Below are 23,533 nucleotides of genomic sequence, written 5' to 3'. Positions count from 1 at the left end.
ACATAAACACCTAGGAAGACCGACCACGTCATGGTGTGACGTGTTGATCTATCGTCAGTACGTGGTTAATAGGTCTCGCGCCACCCCCAGATCACGTGAAAACTTGGCTAAACGTGGCGGCCATTTTACAAAGGGTTTGGGTGCATAAGGGCCTCCATTAATTCGTGACGGATGGTGCCACCACTGAATCTAGCCTATGATAGTGATATAATACAATCAATTACACTGATATTGGACATAAATATTGTGTGTAATTTGCTTGTCCCTGATGCTAAACGGGACTCTGCGCGAACAAATGTCAATGTGGCTGCCATATTGTATTGGGTAGAGGCATAATAGAACTTACATGGACTGGTAGGGGGAGTATTCGAGAACTACGTTGAGATAAAATAATATATATATACATATCTAGAGGTGGGGTAATTAGTTGCAAAGGGCATTGCCTAGGAATGCTGGATGTCTCTCAGAAGTTTGTGTGTATTGTAATAGACGAATGGTCCCAGATCACAGGTTCAACATGATTTCCTGATGTGGTGACTTGAATATAAATATATAGAGGGGGGCAATTAGATGCAAAGGGCATTGCCTAGGAATGCTGGATGTCTCTCAAAAGTTTGTATGTATTGTGACAGACAGATGGTCCCAGATAACAGGTTCAATATGATTCCCAGAGTGTCTCTCAAAAGTTTAATTCCACCCACGGTATCTCATCATTAACGCCTTCTGTGTCACATTTCAATCTGTGGACCCATCTTTGTTCACGCCTAAACAGGGTCTTAGTAGTCCAATCCGGATTGGAGTCAATCACTGACCATCTCATACCCTTGGCTGCATGTTGCATCTCTGTGAAATGAACCAGCATCTTGGTGTCGGGTTTACCTCTCCTAATCGTGCTCTTGTGCTCTCCTATCCTGATTTTGACCTCTTGTGTCGTCATACCTATATATCTTTTGCCACATGGACAAAGAATGGTGTAAATGCAGTTTTTAGTGTTGAAGTTGGTATGGCGGGTTTGGCGCCATGGTGTACTAAGTCCAGGTCTATCTCCTTAGATGCCCTCGTCTCTGGACAGGTGGCACACGAACCGTAGGAATAGTGTCCTACGGCTGGAGTTAATGCCCATCAGGTTGGTCTTTTCTCCTTGGTAGGTTTGGGTCGGGTGTGTACGAGGTGGTCCCTCAAATTTTGTGTGCGCTTAAATGCAAATAACGGGGGGGACATAGTGTGAATGTCCCAGTGTTTTTCACAATCTTTTGTATTGAATTGGAGTTAGGCATAAATGTGGTGACACAAGTGATGGTATCTGTTCTGGGTTTGTCATCCACTTCCAGGAGGGCCATCCGTGGGTTATTCCTGGCTCTCTTTCGTGCCTGATGTACTATGTTGTTGGATAGTTACGTTTTTACAGGTTAGCCTTTAGAATCTCCACTTGGTTCTTAAATTCTTTAATGGTGTCGCAATTTTTTCTTAGGCGTAGAAATTGGCCTACTGGCAGATTGTTCCTCAATGCCTTTGGATGATGGCTCTCATAGACCAGGAGGCTATTGCTGTCTGTGGGTTTTCTGTAGTTGGTTGTGTGTAGGGCTCCATTGCCCAGGGAGATCAAAAGATCTAGAAAGGGAATTTCCTTACGTGACCTGGTGCTGGTGAATTTCAAAAACGGATCAAGTGTGTTCACCCAGTCGCAGAACGTGACACATAATTCTTCATCTCCTGTCCAGAAGGCGATGACGCCCTCGATAAACCGACGCCACATCAAGACATTCTGTCTGAATGGGTTAGATTCTCCCAAGATATGTTTCTCCTCAAAGTTGGCCATATACAAACAGGCCTGACTTGGAGCGAATGTGCTTCCCATGCTGGTCCCTTGTATATGGTGGTATAGTTGGTTGGGATTTGAAGGCAAAAAAGTTCTCTTTTAGTGCAATCGATGCACATTCACAAATGAAGGGTATTGGTGCTTTATGGGGCCATGGTGTGATGTTCCGTAGGGTCGACTCCAGAATCTCCAGGGTGGCGTCCTGCGGTATATTTGTGTATAAGGCCTCCACGTCCATGGTGACCAGGAGGTCAATGGTGCCTGGTTCTGGGAAAGTTTCTATCAAGTCAGTACTTCTGTGGTGTCCCTGGGGTATGAGGGTGTCTTGCTCACCAATGGACGTAGCTAGAAATCACAAAACTTGCTGAGTGGCTCCAATACTGAGTCAATACTGGATGCGATTGGTCGGCCAGGTGGAGGGCTGACTCCTTTGTGGATCTTTGGCAGTGTATAGTAATAAGGCACTCTTGGGTCCTCGTTGGTCAGAAAAGCTGCTTCTTGTTGTGAGATCCACCCTTCTGTTGTTGCTTCATATACAATGCTCCTGATCCATTTTTTTAGCTGTGTGGTGGGATCATCAGTGATGGGCTGGTAATAGGTCCTGTTAGATAGTTCACGGTTACATTCAGCCTCGTACATTGCTACGTCATGAATGACGATGGCCCCGCCCTTGTCTGCTGGTTTTAAGATGATCGTGGTGTCTTCCATGATAGATTTTAGTGTCCTCCTTTCTACATCGGAAAGGTTGTTGTAGGGTCGTTTCCTGTCAAGTGATGCCACGTCCTTAAGAACGGCCTGTTTGAATGTCAGGATTTCATTAGGTGTCATAGCAGCTGTGGGTGTGAATTTGGAAGGTTTCTTAAGGCCTGTCTCAGTAGGTTGTGTATCAGGTTTGCCCTAGAAGAAAACCTTCCGTCTGACTTTTCTGAAAAACTGATGAAGTTCCTGATGTAAACGGAATGGATCTTCGGTTGGAGTAGGTACAAAACCTAAACCCTTCTCCAAGAGTTTAGTTTCTCCAGTTGCTAGTGCTCTGGAGGACAGGTTGACTACTAGAGTCTCTGTCCTCTGATCTTGTTCTGCTGTGTTGTTGGTTCTTGATCTTGCCACTGCACCGTCTTGGATCCTCCTCTTCTTCTGCCTCTTCCTCTGCCCCTCCCTCTGTTGAGAAAAGGGGGTTTTGAAATTGGTTAAAAAGAGGGGGTTGTAGAGGATGTCCTGGTTGTATGTTCCACATCGATGGATGGCCCATCCACTGTCCTGTGTATACTGGTGGCTGGAAAGGGTGTTGCGGGAAATGTTGTAATAGTGGGGAGGAGGAAACTGCCTGTGTGCTCTTCCGCTGCGAGGTGTGTAGTCTCTCTCTTCATTGCTTGAATCGTTCCCGAATGATCTCGTTCTGCTCGACTGATTGCTGCTCTCATCTGTCGAGGTCTCATCATTTTGGAACACATAGTCTTCCTTCGTGTACGGGTAGACTTTTTTTTTGCTGAAACGCTTCAAGTCCTTCTGAAGTTTCGTTATCTTTTGTTTCGTTAGAAATTCCTTATGTTCATTCAATTCTTTATTAATTTCCAATAATCGGGATTTAAATGATGTTATTGTGATTCCTGCTTTGAGACCATTCTCTGCTAATGAAATCTGGATGAGTAGTTCGTCAGACAGGCGTTTGGCCGTGTTGATAATTAACACATGCCAGTCCCTTGTGCATTTCCAAGCAATTTTGGACCATTCTGTGCGGAACGTCATGTGGGAAAACAGCCAATCTTTAACAAATAACAAGGCTGTTCGGCGTAGGACGCCTTTAATCCCAATATCGATATTTACCAAATAAAGAGACAGGCGCGGGTAATCTAGAAAGCAAGAACGGGTTTATTGCTACAGTAGAGAACATAACAGTCCTGACACAAGTCAATGTCTTCAGGAGGTGTTCTAACAACGTCTCCGCGGTCCCACATTATATACAGTTTACAGTAAGTTTATTGGTGGTCAAACATCCTTGGAATTCCCGCACCCAGCAGTTTCTCACAGAGTCCCAACAGTTGATAGTCCCCCCCACCCGGATCTTGATTGGTGTTTGATATCACACAGCCGGACATTCCAATGGGGACTGTAAATGCGTGGGATCGATTAGATCTAAGAGTTATGTAGATGATAAGATCATGCATCTCTGTGTGTGCAACACGTCCTGCAGTGTGAGGGCAATAAAGTATGTCCGCAAGGCTTGGTTTACAGCCTGGGACCGACTCGAGTGGCCAGGTGCGGTTGGGGGATAAAAAAGGGCCTGCTCGAGCGGGGAGGATGAAAGGGCATGTGGGTTCGGCACGGGAAGTAGCTCAGGGGCAGGGTCGCGCTGAGGATGCTTTATGACTCTAGCATGTGTGCTTGGGGGCTGACAGCGCGCGGGGGATAATTGCGAAGTCAGGGAGACATGTAGGTGACTCGCAAAGCGTGAGATGGTCGTGGCACCTACAATGGATGCCGTTTACGTGTGGCCGATGGCTCTTGTTAAGCAAGATGGCGTCGGTGATGTTCACGTTTGTCCATTCTACTTTTAACAGTCCTCCCCTTGAACATTCCCAAGATATCTTGCTAGTCTATTTTGATCCCCATGATGTCCTGTATCTCGGTATCGTGTATTACATTTATTCGGGCTGTGTGTGAGTCTACATTTCTGGGGCATAAGGAGTACGTACATAGAGAACACAGAGGAGGTATGCAGTGTATCCCCAGACAGCAGGCACATATTATAAAGACTGGAATCAAGAGGATCATCAATACTTTCCATCCCCACTCTTTTAATATCCCCCAAAACCAGCTTCCAAGTGTCCAAGTCTCTTGTTCCTGATGGATCTCTGATGAGAGTCTGTGCAAATGTTCAATTGCCTTATAAACGGAAGGTGAACTATCAGGAATGAAGGTGCAACAGCTGGCACCGATGATGCGGCATGCTCCTCCGCGGTCTGCCAGTACTACGTCTAATACAAGACGATTTTGCAAAGTCATGAGGCGGACCGCTTGAAGCTCGGCAGTGTTGTTGGTGAGGATGCCAGCTGTCACATTCAAAGCTATCTTGACTGCCTTAGATAGATGTCGAATGGCCCGGCTGTTTGCCATTGGACCCCAAAATGGAACAAGGCCTTTAACTGCATCCAGAAACTGGGATGCAGCCGAGTCTGCTTGGTTGAGGTCTCCAGACCGCTTTTCTCTGTGATGCCCAGCCGGGGCAGTGTAGGTCGGAGGCAGAACAAAGGCAATGTAGCAAGTGCCCCCCCAGCCTTTTGGGAGCCAGGTGTAGGCTTTAGTACCACAGATGAAGTACATGTTTGGTGATGCAACAAATGAGGGAGGTCGGTGGTATGTAGAGTCCTGGTGATGCGACAAGTAATGTGGCCCACATTTTTCGTCCCATGGCCTTCAATGCAAACAAGACCTGAGACGTTCACCACAGATAGGGCCACAGTTGTGGTTGCAGCTGTTCTTTTCTTTTGAAAGGAGAAGGTGGGTCTGGCTGGATTATTGAACACTTGCATTTCCACTCGTTCTTTTGCAGGAATGTCCATTGGGAAGGTCGCATTTGAAGTGAGGGGACAAAAGGGAACAGCTGTTCTTCCAGTTTTGTTCAGCCAGAACTCGTTATAGAATTGTTTTATTGTTCCATCAGATGTGGTATTGTCTCTGTAGCTTTCTTGTAGCAGCATTAACCAGGCAAGGCTGGATCCATGTACAGAGAAAGGTGAAGGAATGAAAGGAATGGAGTGTTCAGTAGCATGTGGTAGCAGTCCACAGACCCAACAGTTCGTAGTATTTACAACAAGATTGTGTTGGTGCAGCAGTTGGACAAAGGAGTTATTCCAGAACTCTCTGCGTTGTTCTCGGAGGCGTGGTGATAGTGATACCAGATCGTTTTCTTTTTCAGTGGTGGGTTGCACAGTGGGCATAAATGTTCGATGAGCGGGAGCACTTTCTTCAATGATCCATACTGTTACCATTAGTAGGAGGCTTGTGAGAGATACTGCTATGAGTGCAATTGTCTTTATACTGTGAACTTTGGCATTCTTGGCGTCGTCGCGGTGGTTCTTCGGTCATCCGGGATCTTCCATCACCTTCAAGGGGCTCGATGGCTCACAGGACCACATACTTTGTCTAGCGTATCACCTGGTAGCCTTTGTAGTGTTGGCTACTGATCTGAGACTTTTGACTTAGTTAGTGGTCTGTGTGTCGAAATGCCCTTCTCTTGTCGACCACAGGTTGTACCCTTTCTTGGATGGTATAGTAGGGTCGGCATACTCTGCCAGTTCGAGTGTCTCTTTTTGTGGGTAACAGTTCAAGACTGGTTGGTCTTTGATCAGGAGCTCGTCTTGGACGTCCTCTTCCTCGCTGGTTGTCAGGGTTGGTGAAATCTGTCGACAGTGGTTGGCATGCAGCCAGTTTTTCTTTCCTTCCACTCGAAGGGTAGTTCGGGTGGCGATGAGGACCTGCCAGGGGCCCGTCCACCTGGGTTGCAGACTCCCCGACCTCTGGAAATTCTTTATGAGGACAAAGTCGCCAGGTTTGATATCATGTCCTGGACCCCTGGACACGTCCGGAATGGCATGCAGCTCCTGTTGGTGGATAAGTGTTAATTCGGTGGTAAGCTTATGCAGGTAATCAGACATTAGTATGTCCGGGACATCATTAATGGTGGATGGTTTCGGTGCTGCCCAAACATTCATTGGCCGGCCGAAAACCACTTCGTAGGGTGTCAATCTATGCTTGGTTGGGGTGGAGCGCATTGATGGCAATGCCAGTGGGAGTGCGTCGGACCATTTTAACCCAGTGGTGGCAACTATTTTCGCAAGTTTTAGTTTTAACATGGCGTTGTGCCGTTCTATTAGGCCTGCTGATTGGGGGGTGAAAGACAGCGTGGAATTTTTGTTTCACCCGTAAGCCCTTCAGGATGCCTTGGATTACTTCTGCTACAAAATGGGGGCCATTGTCGCTCCATAAAATTCGACAAAGGCCGTACCTAGGGAAGAATTCTTTCAACAACACCTTAGCTGTAGCCGGAGCGGTATTGTCTCGAGTGGGGTATGCTTCCACCCATTTGTTAAATGCACATACAATGACTAGGACGTATTTGAGACCATGGCACCTTTCTAACTGTATGTAGTCCATTTGGATGACTTCAAAGGGGTGATCGGGGACTCCAAACCCTCCCCGTGGTACCGCTGTTCCCTTCCCTGGGTTGTGATGTAGGCACACCATGCATTGTTGTACCAAACGTTTTGCAGAGTCAGCAATCTTGCTGTTGTGCCATACTCTTGTGATTAGCTCGATCATGGGGGCAGATCCTATGTGTGCGGGTAGGTGTGTCATGGTCAGTATGGGGATCAGATATGCGTTTAGTAACAACCATTTGCCACCGTCTTTTGTTCTCCAGCAGCCTTCCTCATCTTTCAGTACCACCAGTGCCCATTCTGTCAGTTCACTCTGTGTGCCTGTCGTTTGTATGTCTCTTATAGTCATCCTAGTGTCAGTCCAGTGTTCTGCTTGTGACCTGGTCACATACATATCTGTCGTTGTTCTGTCTTGTGCTACGGTTCGAGCGGTAATGTCTACTAGAGCGATTCCCTGTCCAATAAGGTTGGTAACCTTCTTATGAGCCTGGCACTTGATTACTGCTAGCTGCTTGGGGAGGAGTACTGCTTCTGTCAATGCAGAGACTAGATCTCCATGTAGGATGGGTGTGCCCTGTGATGTCAGGAACCCTCTCTCCCTCCAAAGGAGCCCGAAATGATGAACTACCCCAAAGGCATATTGGCTATCGGTGTATATGTTGATTGTCGTGCCAGCTGCTAGGACGCATGCTCGACTGAGGGCAATGAGCTCAGCTGCTTGGGCAGATCGCTGGGTGATGCAGGCAGTTTCTACAACAGTTTGGGCTGTGGTTACGGCGTATGCTGCTGAGGTAGTGCCGTCAGTGAGTTTGAGACATGAGCCGTCTACCCATAGTTCCCCATCTGGTTCTGGAAAGGCAGTGTCTCGGAGGTCAACTCTACTCTTAGTCTGTTAATCAGTGAGTGTAATGCAGTCGTGCAGTGAAGTCATATTGGGGTCGCTTTCAGGAAGAGGCAGCAATGTGGCCGGATTGAGGGTGGAACATCATTTCAGCGTAATGTGTGGTGCTAACAGGGTCAGCTCGTATCCTGTCAGTCGGGCACTCGTCAAATGTTATGTCTTAGTCTGATTCAGCAATGTGTCAACTGCATGTGGTATTAGGACTGTGATGGGGTTGGAGAGCACTATTCCCTCGCTCTGTCGAATGGAAACTGCTGCGGCTGCTACGGCGGGTAAGCACGTGGGCAGTGCTCTGGCTACCGGGTCAAGGGTGGCGGAGAAATACGCACAGGGGCGTTGCTTGTGGCCAATTGCTTGTGTCAGAACAGATAATGCGCATCCCTCCCTTTCGTGCGTGTAGAGGGAAAATGGTTTGGAGTAGTCCGGTGTTCCTAGAACGGGTGCTGAGCAAAGGGCATCACGTAATTCTTTGGACGCATACTGACATTCGGGTGTCCAAGGGAGTGGAAAGGGTGTGTCTTTGGCTAGGAGGAAGAGAAGGGGTTTGACAATGAGGCTAAATCTCGGTAACCATTGTCGGAAGTAAGAGGTGAGGGCAATCAGTGTGCGGGCTTGTTTCTGGGTTTGGGAACAGGAGTGTTGATAATGGTCTGGATCCTATCTGGTGTGAGCGTCCTTCCTTCCTTTGACAAGAGGTGTCCTAAATAAGTCACTTGGGGTTGGCAGAATTGTAGTTTCTTGCGAGAGACCTTGTGACCGTTCTCAGCAAGAAAGTGCAGTAATTGAAGAGTGGCGGTAATTGCTATGGGAGTGGTGTCTGCTGCTAGCAAGATGTTGACTACGTATTGTATCAGTGCTACCACGTCTGGCAATTGCATGGCGTCCAGCTGTCGTTTTAGTGCCTGGCTATAGATGCTCGGACTCTCTGTGTACCCCTGTGGTGCTCTACAAAATCTGAATGAGCGGGATCTGAGTGTAAATCCAAAAAGGTAGCGGCTGTCCTCATGAATGGATATGGAAAAGAATGCATTCTTGAGGTCGATTACAGTAAAAATGGAGGCACTGGATGGGATAAGGGTCAAAATGGTGGTGATGTCAGACACGACTGGGTATTGGGGCACTACGATCTTGTTCACCTCCCTTAGATCAATGATAAAGCGGTAGGCTTTTCCGTCTCCCTCTCCTTGCTTCTTTATGATCGGCAGAATAGGACTGTACAAATGTTGCTCACCACCTCTTCCACCACCCCTGCCTCTACAAGTGAGTGAATGATATCTGTGAGTGCTCTCTCTCCCTCTGGCGATATTTTGTACTGCGGTATCTTTGGCAAAATCGCGTCCTGTCGAATTTTCACATGTACTGGGTCAATCATCATCTGTCCTACGTTCGAGTCAGCCCTAGCCCATAATGTTATAATGTTATAAAGAATTTTATAACGCGCTCTGTCACTAGCAAGTATCCTGGCGCAAACGATAAGAGTGAGGGTAGAGTGTCCAGTAGGGATGTGTCTGCTGTGGAAATGGGATACATGTGTTGGGGTGAACTATCTCTCTTTTGTGGGTTATTGTCATATAAAATGACTCGCACTCCGTCCGGGGAACATCGGATAGTTGCACGGAAGTGCTTCAGCAAGTCGAGGCCCATAATAGCGTCTGGGGTGTTGCAAGAGAGAAGGAATGTCGTGTCAGTGATATTGTTTTCTAGATTAAAAGGGATGGGTCTGGACAAAGGGTTAGTGGAGGGCGTACCATCAAATCCTATTGAGGTCACATGTGAGCCAAACAAGGGTGCCCTTGGAATCAGTCGTTTGGATAGTGCACTACGTGTTGCTCCTGTGTCTACCCAAAATGGCGACTCTGTGCCCAGGACCTTTGCGGTAACATAAGGGCCTTGCTGATCAACATAGAGCTCGACTGGATCCCTCCCTTGCCCTTGGCTGTCCTATGCAAAGTCGTACGTGTTGTCGTAGTCCGATTGCTGGTACTGGTTCTGTCGGGGACGGACAAAAGCATTCATCCTAGCTGGCCTTTCTTCGCTAATGTTGTTTGTGTGTCCTCTTCCTCGTCCTCTACCTCTGGGCCCATTCGCTACTTCTCTCGTACCTTTGTCTCTATTTATCTCTGCCAGGATCGGGCATTGGGATTTCCAGTGTCCAAACCCTTTACAAAATGCACACTGATCTTCCCCTAATTCTCGGGGTCCGTTGTATGGGGCAGGCACGTTATTCCTAGGTGGTGGCGCTCAAGGGGTACTTTGTTGATATCCTCCCTTGTATGTTCCCTTCCTGAATTTACACCTTGTAGCTGTGCGATCATGACTCTTTCCTTTAAGTCTTTCTTTTTCTTTTCATTGGCCCTTACGTTCTCGTTTTTCTGGTGCTCATAGTACTTGGCCATCTGGAGGATGGCTGCTGGTTTAGAAGCCGCCCAACTACTCTCACTAGTCTGTAATTTCTGTGAGACTTCTGGTAATAAACCTTTGACATAGTTCTGTACGAACAAGTGTTGTCCAGTTGCAGTGGACATGTCTTGTCCACTATAGTCGGAGAACACTGTCTCAAACCGAGAGAAGAACTCTGACACATCTTCCTGCGGCTTTTGGCAGCAAGCTGTCACGATAGACCAGTCTATCTTTTTCTCAGGGATTAATGTTTTCACTTTCTGCATTATTTTGTCCGGGAGGTCTAATATCGCTTTTAAAGGTTTCTGTCCAGGGTGTCGTTGCTTATCCAGTCCGTCTAGTTGTCCCCAGGTATGTCCGAACAGATCTGAGTGGTCTACCTTTCTAATTTGTTTCCAAACATCGGCTGGTAGACATAGCCGAAAGAACAAGTCGATGTCGGTTAGCGTCATGATCGTCGATCCTAGAGCTGTGCCTAACTCTGTGTAGAACGCAGTAGGGTTCTTTCGTAAGTCTGGCAGGGATTTTCAAAATGTCAAAATGTCCTGTCTATCCCAGGGCTGATATACCCAATTATAGACCACCCTTCCTTTAGCGTCTTGGCGATTTATTTCTTCATGTGTTCCTTGTCCTCTAGGGGGGACCCAATAGGGGGCGGCTTCCTTGATGGGCATCATGCTATCTATTCTGTCTATCGGGGTTCTGTTATGATTGATGCCGCTTCTTTGCCTGTCTGTCCTTGTTCCATAAGGTGGCGAAAGATTTCCAACGTTTGAGAGAATAGTTCAGCTATATCACATTCACTCTTATCTCCTATGTCTACCGTTCTGTACAGAATTATGAGCCGGTCGGGCTCTTTGGTGCTATATTTTTCTTCATATGCTGTGAGCATATGGTGGCAAAAGCGCACGACGAAGTGTCGTTCACGATTGTCGGTGTGCGAGTTACAGATGTCCGTTAAGTGTTCTTCAGTTTCCTTCCTGTTGATTAGAGTCTTAACTATTCTATCGATTCCTGCTCGCTCATCTTTACTGAGTCACGGGATTCTTACCGACTCCTTTATTTCCATTCTGTTTAGCGTGTTATCTGATAAGGCATTTGTCGCGAGAGGCTCGGTCGGTACGGAGGCCGTGGGTACCGGGGCCCTGGCGTTACCTTCAGTGGTACTCGGAGGTTCTTGCTGTTGTGCTAGGGGATGGGTAGGGGCATAAGGAGGGGGCATATAGATAATCAGTGGACCTAGAAGTAGATCATCATCGATCCTTTGTTTTGATGGGAGTTCAGGGTAAAGGGTTGAGGGAGCTCTAACCGGGTACTGACCCAAGATCTCCGCCTCTCGTTCTTTCCTAACTTTTTCCCTTTCTAGAATTTCTTCTTTTAACTTTTTGCCAGCTAGGTGAGCTGATTTTCGCAGTTCCTTTTCTACTTTTGCTTCCTCTCTTTTCTTTCGTTGCGTAGTTTCTTTTCCCCATAAGCCGAAGCTGTCAAGCATAGTTGGCGTAGTTTTCTTTTCACGTAAAGCTATCTCTAGCACATCTATTTTAGCAGGATCAAAAGATCCCGTCAGTGGCCACTGATTTTCCCTATCTTTCTTCGTATGTTTATGCCATAGCTTACTGTAAGCTACAGTGACTAGTCCATATTTTATAAACATGTCCTTATTAGGGGTGCCTTCCGGTGGAGCCAGATGACTGACCTCTAATAAACGGTCCGGCTTGAACCAATTACCAATAAGTGGGAAGAAGATAGGCATAACGTATAATCGGACAAATGAAAATCTCAAACAATGGTGGACAAAGGTCCGCACTACCTATCCTTCACTGCCTGCAAATAGAGAGAATATTTCTACTCTTCGTTGTTTGCAAACAGAGAATATCTCAAAGAGAACCAATATATCAATTAGCTAACGAGCTAAACAAACCAATAAAGCGCAATACTAGTATTTCAATAACAAACAATCAATCATCCTACAACTAGTCATTTTCACGACCTTACCCGGACCGTATGGACTGTTCTTCGTCTGCCACTTCCAGTGCCCGATCATCCTCTTTTCTCCTTAATTAGCTGTGGCACTCCTGTGGGATCCTAGTCCGGACCGTAGGTCACTCGAGAGAGGTCCGTTTGGAACTGGTGAGGTTCGGATGATCAGCCGCCAGACGAGGGTCTCTTTCAGGCAGGAGCTCTTCCCGATCGTTGCAGTAGTTCACTCCGTCGTTAGGACCTCTCTACTTGGACCCACGTGTCGCTGAGGTCCCCGCGTTGGGACGCCAAAATGTGGGAAAACAGCCAATCTTTAACGAATAACAAGGCTATTCGGCGTAGGACGCCTTTAATCCCAATATTGATATTTACCAAATAAAGAGACAAGCACTGGAAATCTGGAAAGCAAGAACGGGTTTATTGCTTCAGTAGAGAACACAATAGGCCTGACACAAGTCAATGTCTTCAGGAGGTGTTCTAACAACGTCTCTATGGTCCCACATTATATACAGTTTACAGTAAGTTTATTGGTGGTCAAACATCCTTGGAATTCCCGCCCCCAACAGGTTCTCACAGAGGCACAACAGTTGATAGTCCCCCCCACCCGGATCTTGATTGGTGATTGATATCACACAGGCGGACATTCCAATGGGGACTGTAAATGCGTGGGATCGATTAGATCTAAGAGTTATGTAGATGATAAGATCATGCATCTCTGTGTGTGCAACACGTCCTGCAGTGTGGGGGAAATAAAGTATGTCCGCAAGGCTTGATTTACAGCCTGGGACCGGATCGAGTGGCCAGGTGTGGTTGGGGGTTAAAAAAGGGCCTGCTCGAGCGGGGAGGATGAAAGAGCATGTGGGTTCAGCACGGGAAGTGGCTCCGGGGCAGGGTCGCGCTGAGGATGCTTTATGACTCTAGCATGTGTGCTTGGGGGCTGCCAGCGCGCGGGGGATGATTGCGAAGTCAGGGAGACATGTAGGTGACTCGCAAAGTGTGAGATGGCCGTGGCATCTAAAATGGATGCCGTTTACGTGCGGCCGATGGCTCTTGTTTAGCAAGATGGCGTCGGTGATGTTCACGTTTGTCGATTCTACTTTTAACAGTCAGGTTTTCTAGGAAGATGCGTGGCGATATTGTGACAAGGAATCCATCGGGTGCTATGTTGGCCCTCAAGTATTCTGTCATGATTATACCATGAAGAGCTGTTTTGATCTGTAATTTCCTTAAGGATTGTAGTGTCTTCCAGTCATCTTCTCTACTCCCCGTTGCAGCGCTCCCATCTTCAGCCAATAGTGAGGGTCCCCTCTATATATTTATATTCAACTCACCACATCAGGGAATCATGTTGAACCTGTGATCTGGGACCATTCGTCTGTTACAATAAATACAAACTTCTGGGAGACATCCAGCATTCCTAAACAATGCCCTTTGCAACTAATTACCCCACCTCTATATATATATATATATTATTTTATCTCAACATAGTTCTCGAATACTCCCCCTACCAGTCCATGTAAGTTCTATTATCCCTCTACCCAACACAATATGGCAGCCACATTGACATTTGTTCACACAGAGTCCGGTTTACCATCAGGGACAAGCGAATTACACGCAATATTTACATCCAATATCAGTGTAATTGATTGTATTGTATCACTATCACAGGCTAGATTCAGTAGTGGCACCATCCAACACGAATTAATGGAGGTCCTTATGCACCCAAACCCTTTGTAAAATGGATGCCACATTTAGCCAAGTTTTCACGTGATCTGGGGGTGGCGCGAGACCTACACACCACGTACTTACGATAGACCAAGGTGTCACACCATGACGTGGTCGGTCTTCCCAGGTGTTTATGTTCACTTTTTCCCGCGAGTCTGGATTTAAATAGCCGTTTACGGATCCCCCCTCACTATTCCGACCTCCCGCCTCGGTTGGGGTAGGTTACGGACCACCGAGGAGACAGACACCTGTGAGTACAAACCATCCCCCCCTTTTTCTAAATCTGCCTCTTGGCACCCGTTACGGAGCACAGACCGTTTGACATTCACAACTGGTCCTGACAAAGCGCTATTGGATCCTCTAGGGACCACCAGGAGGGCGAAACATGTTGACCTTATTTTTTCCTCACGAGAACACTTATCCTGAGAGTAGCAGCTAGTCATTCAACCGCCCCTATTATTTGCTTTTCAGGGACGCTCCAGGATCCACACCCTTTTAACTGACCACCCGGACCCTCGAATAAAGTGTATTCTGGGCACTGTTTGGTCATTTTATCTTCTCACCTATACCTTTTAACCTAGGCCCTCACACCGTCATGCACAACTGCGTCTACTCCTACAAAAGAACTCTACCAAAGAGCCCCCTTAGGGGCCCGTGAGGGACTGCAGCACCACCCACACGAGGAGCAACGCCCTATTATGACAAATGACACTCGCAAGGGTGTCTGAGGGCACTAGATACCATAGGAGAAATGCCTACACCACACCTCTAGATACCAACCAACCAAGGTTCTGACTAATGAGCACACTGACCTTTCTATCACCCCTCTCTTGTGTAACCCAGAATTTGGTTTACTAATTTTTCATTAGAGGAACTTTTACCCCCTGTGTGCAGTCAGGCAGGGTTTGTTGCCAAAAAGTCTGCAACTGATCCTCAGTTCTTACTTATTTGCTTTTTTTGTGCCCTTCTTGTTGTGTCACTTGAATCTGAGTTCATTTTTCCCAAGGTGCCACCTAAATACTCAATTTAGCGGTGCTAAGGGGAGTGTAAGGTTGTAGCCGATGGGCTACTTACCTTTGGGATGCCTAAACCCTCTATATGACCACTTCCTGTGTGGAGTGGGCATACCCCGGACCCAGTGTATCTAATTTTACCAAAGGTCAAGATGGAGGGATTCTACTTTTCACGTTCACTTCAGGTATCCCACATTAGAGGTGTAACAAGCCTGATAGTGAACACACCTCCTGACTAGCTAATTTTCCCATCTTTCCTGATGCCAGAGGTTTCCTGGGCAGGGGGTGGCATTTCCTCTCTCAGGGGGAAGTCAAGGCCACATATCAAAGGTAATAGAAGCCTTCGAAGCCAAATGCCCTGATATGCTGATTATTAGCCATCCTGCTTGGAGGAAGTGACAACACCTCCGGCCAGTGCTGGCATTGTTTCTGACCTCAAAGAGCTTGGGCTCTCACCTCCAGGGGGTCGGGAACAGGCAGGCTAGTTGATACCAGTCAGCTAGCACACCAGAGGCTGGCAGGTTTTCAGGAGAACTTCTAAGGTACTATCTGGGTGCATGTCTTACTCAATCCACTACTGACATCAGTATGGATTTATTAAGACAAGGTATTTGATAGCAAACACCATAGGTTTCAGTGAAGCCATCATGTAGATAGGGAAATCGTAATGACCAGTGCCCAGTACATATACTTAAGATGGCTTCCCTATTCACTTGTACTATTTAGTAATTGCACCAGACAGCACTGGGGCATTTCTGCTCATGCAGATATGACCGCACATGTAATATAATGCACACTGCCTTGTGAATGTAAGGCCTGCTGTAGGGGTGACTTGCATATATTTAATGCAGTGTATGGGGGCATGACACATGGTGTGTGTGCCATGTTGTGTTTGTCTGCACCATTCCATTTGGCTTACAATGGCAGTCTGCATGAGTTTTGGTGGTGGGTCTCTTAGGGTGATAGAATACGTGCTGCAGCCCTTAGGAGCCCTTTTTAGTACCCATGTCCTAAGTACCAGGGGTATTAATTACTAGGGACTTACAGGGGTGCTAAAAGACTTGCCAATTGTGGAACAATTGTACAGTTGCCTTGTTTTTGGGAAAGAACACTGGCACAGGGAACCTAGTTAACAGGGACCTAGTGCACTTCAATAAAAGTTGTATCAAATACCAGGCAACAAATGTGGACAAGCAAGTAAAGAAGCATTGGCATAGCCAATAGGTCTCGCTGTTGGGACCTTATAAGTGTTTAGCCATGCAACACTTGATGTTGTTGCACCACGGATATTCTGCTGGGTAACTAAACACTTTTAAGGTCCCAAAGGTGAAACCTATTGGCTATGCCAATGCTTGTTTTGAAACCCATTGTCCAAAAATTTACAAATCGCTGTTTATCACCTATCACATATACAGTAAAGGGAAAGCTAATGTACACCGAAAATGAAGGATACTAAAAATGCACTGCTTTAATTGGTTTACAGTGCATTAATACAATGTAAATACAATGTATTGGTGTTATGTTTATTGGCACTGGGGTTCCTGCATATGCAGTTTGTAAACAACTGGTGTATGTTTGTATTAGCATGTTGACGACTGTGACACAGGAGCACAGTGCAGTTGCTGTGACAGCAAGGTGACATCAGAGGGAGGAGAAGTGAGCTGGCTAGCCATGGAAGAGCAGTTAAGGAGAGACAGAGAGGATAGTGAGTATTTTAAGAGAGAAAAAAGGAAGAAGGAAAAGAACTGGTACTACTGTGGTATAGCATTCAGAGAGCTTGGCATTAATTCACCCAAAAGTTTAACGGGGTGCATAAAGTACACTGCTTCACTTTTTAAAGTCAGTAAATACTGGTGTGGTTATATTTAAGTGTGGTGGAAGGCAGTAGGATTTTCCCATTTTCTGATGGCTAGGCAATTACTCAATATCTTGCAAGTGCAAAGTGTTGGTAGCTAATGAAAACATTTAGTAAAACATTTTTTTTTAAATATTGCTTGCAAGGTTTTCGTTGCGACAAAACAGGAAAGAGCAGTGAATAGCAAAAGAAGACTGGAATCCTACCTTTCAAAATGTCTATGATAAATGCTCCTTTCCCATTTCTGTCTTTTTCTCACCCCCAGTCTTACCTCCACGATCCCATGATGTTCTTCAACAGCAGGCAAGTGACCTGTAGAAAAGGGCCTAAATGATCCCCTTCCACATAATGATGCGGATGGCGTCCTTATATTTGTGACACAGAAATTAAACTTTCCCGACGGAGATGGACACTTTATGTAGGGAGTTGATTCAATGCAAATGTAAACAAACGATGTGGATGGTGTCTCACTCGATGCACAGGGAAAGAGTGGGGGAGAGAAATGCTTCATTTGCACTCGGAGGGTGGGGGAGGGCTTAAAGCGAATCGGGACGGCATAGCATGAGAGCAGGCGACTTTAAAGCTCTAAGGTGCGCTTCTAGTGCAAATAAAAAATAAAACGACAGCCGTGAAGCACTTGTGTTGTGTGAGAAGCCTGCCCTTATGTTTGTAACACAAAAATGTAACTTTTCCGGCGGAGATGGACACTACATGTAGGGAGTCAATTCAATGTAAATGTAAACAAAAAAGCAAGCAAGAAGCGCAGCAGCGAGACACGCTCTGTGGTGGGGGAGGGGGAGGAGCATTGAAGTGCGTGCTTGGGAGAGAAAGCGGGAGGAAAGCCAGATGGTGCCTGATCATGCGCTGTAAGGGTGCCCGCGAGCAATGCGAGGAATGCGTGTTAGTGTGCACGTAACTGCACACAACTCTAGGCCACACATAAAACTGTGGTCGGCTTTTTAAAGCCCACTCATTAAATGTCTTGCCAGAGTAGCACATGTGCTGGCTCAGGCGAGACCTAAAAAGGGGCATTTTCCTACATTATTGTTTTACAGTATTTTCATTTTTATATATTTGTGGTGGGTTGTGTGGTTTATTGGGTAATTAGATGGGTGGAGTTTTTTAACTATATAATAATGAATACATTGTATTTTAAAATGTATGATAATTTTAACTTTATTAATATTATTTAAAATACATTATTTATATTTTAGATTATTTTTCATTATGTTGCAATTACCTGTGTTTTTATGGTTGTAGGGTCTGCTAAAGATTGAGTGTGGATTTCCATCATATATTTTTTATTCAAATTCGTATTATAAAATGTAATACATCTAAATATTAATACTACAAATATTGAGTTTCATTATCATAATTCTTTTTAATCTGGAGAATTTGATGGATACTTTATTAATAATAAAAAGACTAATTCACATAAATATATTCAGGACGTTAATTATATTGTATTAAATGTATTTGGATTTTTAATGACAAATAGTCATCAAATATATTGATATTGTGTACGTAGTTATATATGATAATTGTATTAAACCTTCTGGGATTCAGAATTACTTCATTTGTTAACTCATATTGTATGTGTATAAATAGTTTATTTCGGCCAATGGTCATAAAAGATTTCATTATAATACATCATTCATAAAATAATCTAAAATATATCCAGCCGAATGTTACTTGATTTCCGTAAAAGGATCAAACAATCACAATAAAACAATTTCATTCAATAAAAAACTTTTTTTGAAGTATACAATGAATAGTTGTCTAATTGTTTATACAGTCCAAGGTAAGTTCCACGATCACAGATATCTTAATCTTTAGTACATAACAGTTTTAACCCCATTCTCTTCCTTATTAGACCCACTATAAACATATATCTTGACAACGCAATGTGGTAGGGTACTTGTTGTCAATACCCTCAGTGCCTCTTTGTGTTTTCTAAATCCAAGCGAATTACATAGTGGTCGGTTCCATTTACTCCTTGTCCTGTCATACGCCGGGCAAAAAAACAGAATATGTGCAATATTTTCGGTGATATTTATAGGCCCTGAAGTGCGTCTAGTGCATATACAGGAGCAATCTTCCTTCCCCCCCAACTTTGCAGTATGGCTCTTGATCTGTAGTATTTTATATCTTAGCTTTAGGTACAGAATTCTTGCAAGAAACGGTTGTATCTGATCAAGGAAATCCTCACGATTCGGCTTTGGCTTAAGAGAAAGGAATTCAGTTGTTAACCTTCCTAATCTTGGATCGCAATGAAGTGTATTGAGTGTGTATTGACAGTAAATACCCTTCAGGTTGCCTGTACAGCTTGGCGTTAAGCTGTGCGGGTTAGTCCAATACGATTCAAGGCCTAACTCTATCAGCCATGTCCGGACAAATCTTAACCATGGAAAGGTAAGACATGTATCAATATCCAATAATTCAGGGGCACCTTCTCTATATACTAGTAATTCCGGCATTGTCCATAGCCGTATCCAGTAGAGCAGTGGGCGTAGGGTTACGAGGTGTCCTATTCGCTTCAGATTCAGGTCGTGGAACATTGGGACAAGTGGTGCTGATTGGGGTAATACCAATATTCTTCTTGCAAATTTGTTTCCCCCGATTGTCAGTTGTTTGATATCACTTATGCCCCATAACTACGATCCATACAGTGCTGCTGCCTGGACCTTACATTTGTATATCTCGAGGGCTGGTGTCACAGATTTACTTGTAGTTGAGCTAAACTTCCTGAAGATAACCCCTGACCCTTGGGCTAACCTTGAAGCTGAGTGGCTAATTTGCTGATTCCAGACTAGTTTTGTTTCTAATAATATGCCCAAGTAAGTACAATTTGTGGTGTATTCTATTTTCTGATTCCTCAGCACGAGGTTCTGTTTGAGGTCCTTTTGTGGGTTTATGGCCATGTACTTAGTTTTATTTGCATTTATTTCTAGACCCTTTTCTGTGCAATATCTATTAAAACCATTCAGCATATTTTGTAATCCCTTTATGGCCTGTGATATCAGAATGGTGTCGTCTGCGAAGAGCAGCGTCGGCACCAAACTCCCATTTAGCTCTGGTGGATCATTTACTTGACCACGTCATTAATATAGAGTGAAAACAGAGTGTGAGCAAGTACGCAACCCTGTTTCACTCCTCTCTCTATTGGGATTGGCTTTGTGAGTTCCCTATTCATACCACAGCGAACTCTAGCGGAGTTCCCATTACGTAACCTTTTTAGCTGCGTGACCAAATTAGGGGGGGGCACCTTGTTTTTCAAGTGACTTCCATAATTAGGGTTCTGGGTATGAGGTCAAAAGCTGCCCTCAGATCAACGAATGCCACATAAATGTGCCCCTTCCTGATTTTAACAGATTTCCAGTTAAAGCACAGGAGTCTGAAAACTTGATCTGTTGGGCTAGTTAGATCTGTATCCTGCCTGATATGGGGACAGTATACTATTAGTCTCTATCCAGTTGTTAAACCCTGTTCAGAAACTGCCTGGCATACATTTTTTGGAGTACGTCTATCAGGCTAATTGGCCTGTAATTCTCGGGGTTTTCTTCCCTTTTTGTGGATAGGGACGATTTCTGCCCCTTTCGACGTTCCCGGTATTAGGGCACCGCTGATATTGCGTTGCTAAGAGCATTGACACATGGGACCCATACCTTTTTGTCATGTTGAAATAAGCCACCAGGGAGTCTATCTAGTCCCGGTGCTTTACCCAGTTTAATGGAGTCTAAAGTGTACTCCGTTTCTTGCATTGAGAAGACGATCACCCCACTGTCTCCCTCTGTGTAATTAGGCCGTCTATCTCTGCTCTGGGCTACAATAGCCCATACACTTGAGTACAATTCAGTAAAATGGTTGGTCCAAGTCACCAAGTCCAGATAGTACAGATAGTGCTCTGTTCTTCGTACTTGGTCCTTCCACCGCCATGCTATAATTTTCCAAAACTCTGCCTGGTTATTTGTTTTTGCTGCCTCCAAAAGATCCAGCCAGCTATTTTCCTCCTAGCTCCGCTTGGCAGCGGCCAATGCTTTCCGGTCTGCATCCCTGACACTTCTCACTGAATCTACACTTCCCTGCTTTATTGATTAAAGTAAAGCTGACTTAGATCTTCTACATTCAGTTGTGTACCATGGGTTTACCTTTAGTCCTGCCCTTGGATTGGGTTTCAAATTCTTCCCTGTTTTTGGTGAGAAGGGGCTCTAGTTTTGAGACCAGGGCAGCATGCATAGACGCTTGACTCTAGATGTACACCCACTATTTCTGCAAAAGTATTATAGATGGTATTCATAATTTCTATGCTACTGTGATCTTCGGCCACCCAATAGATTTTCGGTTCTTCCCTACTAAGGGCTGCACATCATGTATACCGGTATTTAATTGGTCATACCTTGCTAAATGGCCTATTCTATTACTTCCAAACATAATGGTAGGTGATTACTGTCATCCCTCATTTCTATTTAAAACTTACTATTCTGCTCCAGCTATGGATGCTATGCATTATACAGTTGATTCTCGACTGTGTGCTGCCACGATTGAAAGTATTGAGAGAGGCAGTTTCGTTCCCATTATTGAGAACCCTTCCATTACATGCCTTTAGATGGTATTCTACTATTAACTGTATTATCTGTAGCGCTATATTAGTGCAAGGTTTAGAAGGCCCAGCCACTAGTTGAGGTAGGCCTAGGGCCGTATCTTCTCCTTCTGTGTCACTTTCTAATTCAATTAGTGGCTCGTAGGCACAATTAAAATCCACACATACAATTACACTGTCACTTGGGTCTACGAGATGCAGAGAATTGCTTAGTGTGTTGATAATCTCAGAATTTAATGTTTGCCTTGTTGGTCTATTATAGATGTTAAACAACTATAGTTTTTCATTATTATATTTTAAATATATCGCCAACAGGTATAAGGAATCTATACTAAGGTTTATGGATCGTGTCCCCAATGTAATTTTAATCCATATTACTAGGCCCACCCGATGGTCTCCCTCTCTGCATGGAAATTGCATCCTTATAAAATGTTTTTATAACCCAATTCATGTGGAGGTATCAATAGCCATGTCCCTTGGAAGAGACAGATATCAAATCTGTCAATGTAGTTATGCTAATCAGGATCTTCAAGCTTCTGTTTTAGGCCCGCTTTGATCTAGGATACTATAGCTATACTTTCTTGACCTATTGCGATAGTTTTAACTGTTTGGGTATTAGAATCTGTGGTCGAATACACACCCTCGCATCTTGGAGTCCCCTCCAGCTTATTTAAGTTGTTTAGATAACTAACACAACTCCTTGTCTATATAGCCGTTTGAAAGCCACTAGCATGTGATTTGGGCAGTGATCGTTGGAATTCTTTATTCAGTCTGGTATCACTCTGAGTTAGTAGAGGGGGTTGAGATCTAATGCATCAGTGAGTTTCCTCCAAGATTCAATCATTTTTATCAAGGCTAGAACTACCAGGTCTTCTATCTTGTATTGTAGTGGCTGGGCAGACATGTGGGGGATAGAGCATCTCAATTGGATCGACGAGGAGTCTGGAGAGCAGGTGCATATTTCCAGAGTGAGCAAGATGTCTTCCAATGCTGGCTCTGTTAGTGTCAACTGTATACAGTCTACTGTTTACCTAATCAAGTACACCTGCGTGGCCCGATAATAACCTCTCGGATCATTGAGCGACAACTCCTGACATGGCGAATCCAGTGGATCGTTTTGTTAATCAGGGAGTCTTCCCCCTCTAATCCCTGCCTTGCACTTAGTTTTGGAACATTTGCCATAATGATTTTATTTGCTGACGACATTCGAGTACATTGTGTATATACTGGATAGTTCTTACTATGCTGAGGGGGTAACAGATTTTGAGACAGATTGCGAATCCTCTGGTGATTAGATGTATCAGGTACACCTGCTCATGTAGAATAGTGATTAGCATAATTCCCATTTAGATCAGAAGGGGGTTTTGATTAGAATGAGCACCAGTTGCTGGGATTATTTGAGGGTGCCGGTGAAGGTGATTTGCCCTCTGGATGGTGTTTACTTTATATGGCTGAGGTTGGTTACTCGTGTCTTGTGATACCGCTTGAGATTGCTGTGCTATAACACATGACTCTTGTGTAATCGGAGGTTTGGGAGACAAACGATGTTGGAGTATTGTTTTAACTAGTGTGGTAAGACCCGCAATCATCGTTCTCAAAGACCCTAATTATATGTATTGCAAAGTCCTTTTAAAACCATACAGGATAAAACATAAATTTCATGTACAGGCAGGAAATTCATAAAATCAAGCTAGAGTCAATAAGTTCCAAGTCTGTAGCTTGCTGCTAGTTATCACAGGAATGGATAGTACAGTTGGAAGGTAACGACTAATCCAGCTTACAGATTCCAAAAGGAATATAATTAAAACATTCTTACCCACTTGCACCATTTACTTTTGTGCTATGACACAGCCAAGGGAGGTAGGGCTGCCCTGCGGCTCAGACTGCCTCTGACGGGCGCAGACGGGACCGCCCTTGGTCAGGGCTTCGCCCGGGCACAGCCCGGGTTCGGCCGCGTGCATCCCGCAATGTGCCTCCTGGTGCGGTTTGCTGACTTTAGTGGCCGAGCGCCGCTGTAAGACAAGGCAGGCTGGTCTTTGTGGTCCACCCTGGACCAGGAAACAGGCAGCGGCAACAACCAG

Source organism: Lissotriton helveticus, chromosome 4_1 (genome assembly GCF_964261635.1).
Source record: "Lissotriton helveticus chromosome 4_1, aLisHel1.1, whole genome shotgun sequence".
Classification (NCBI taxonomy): Eukaryota; Metazoa; Chordata; class Amphibia; order Caudata; family Salamandridae; genus Lissotriton; species Lissotriton helveticus.
This window is presented reverse-complemented; position numbering follows the sequence as displayed.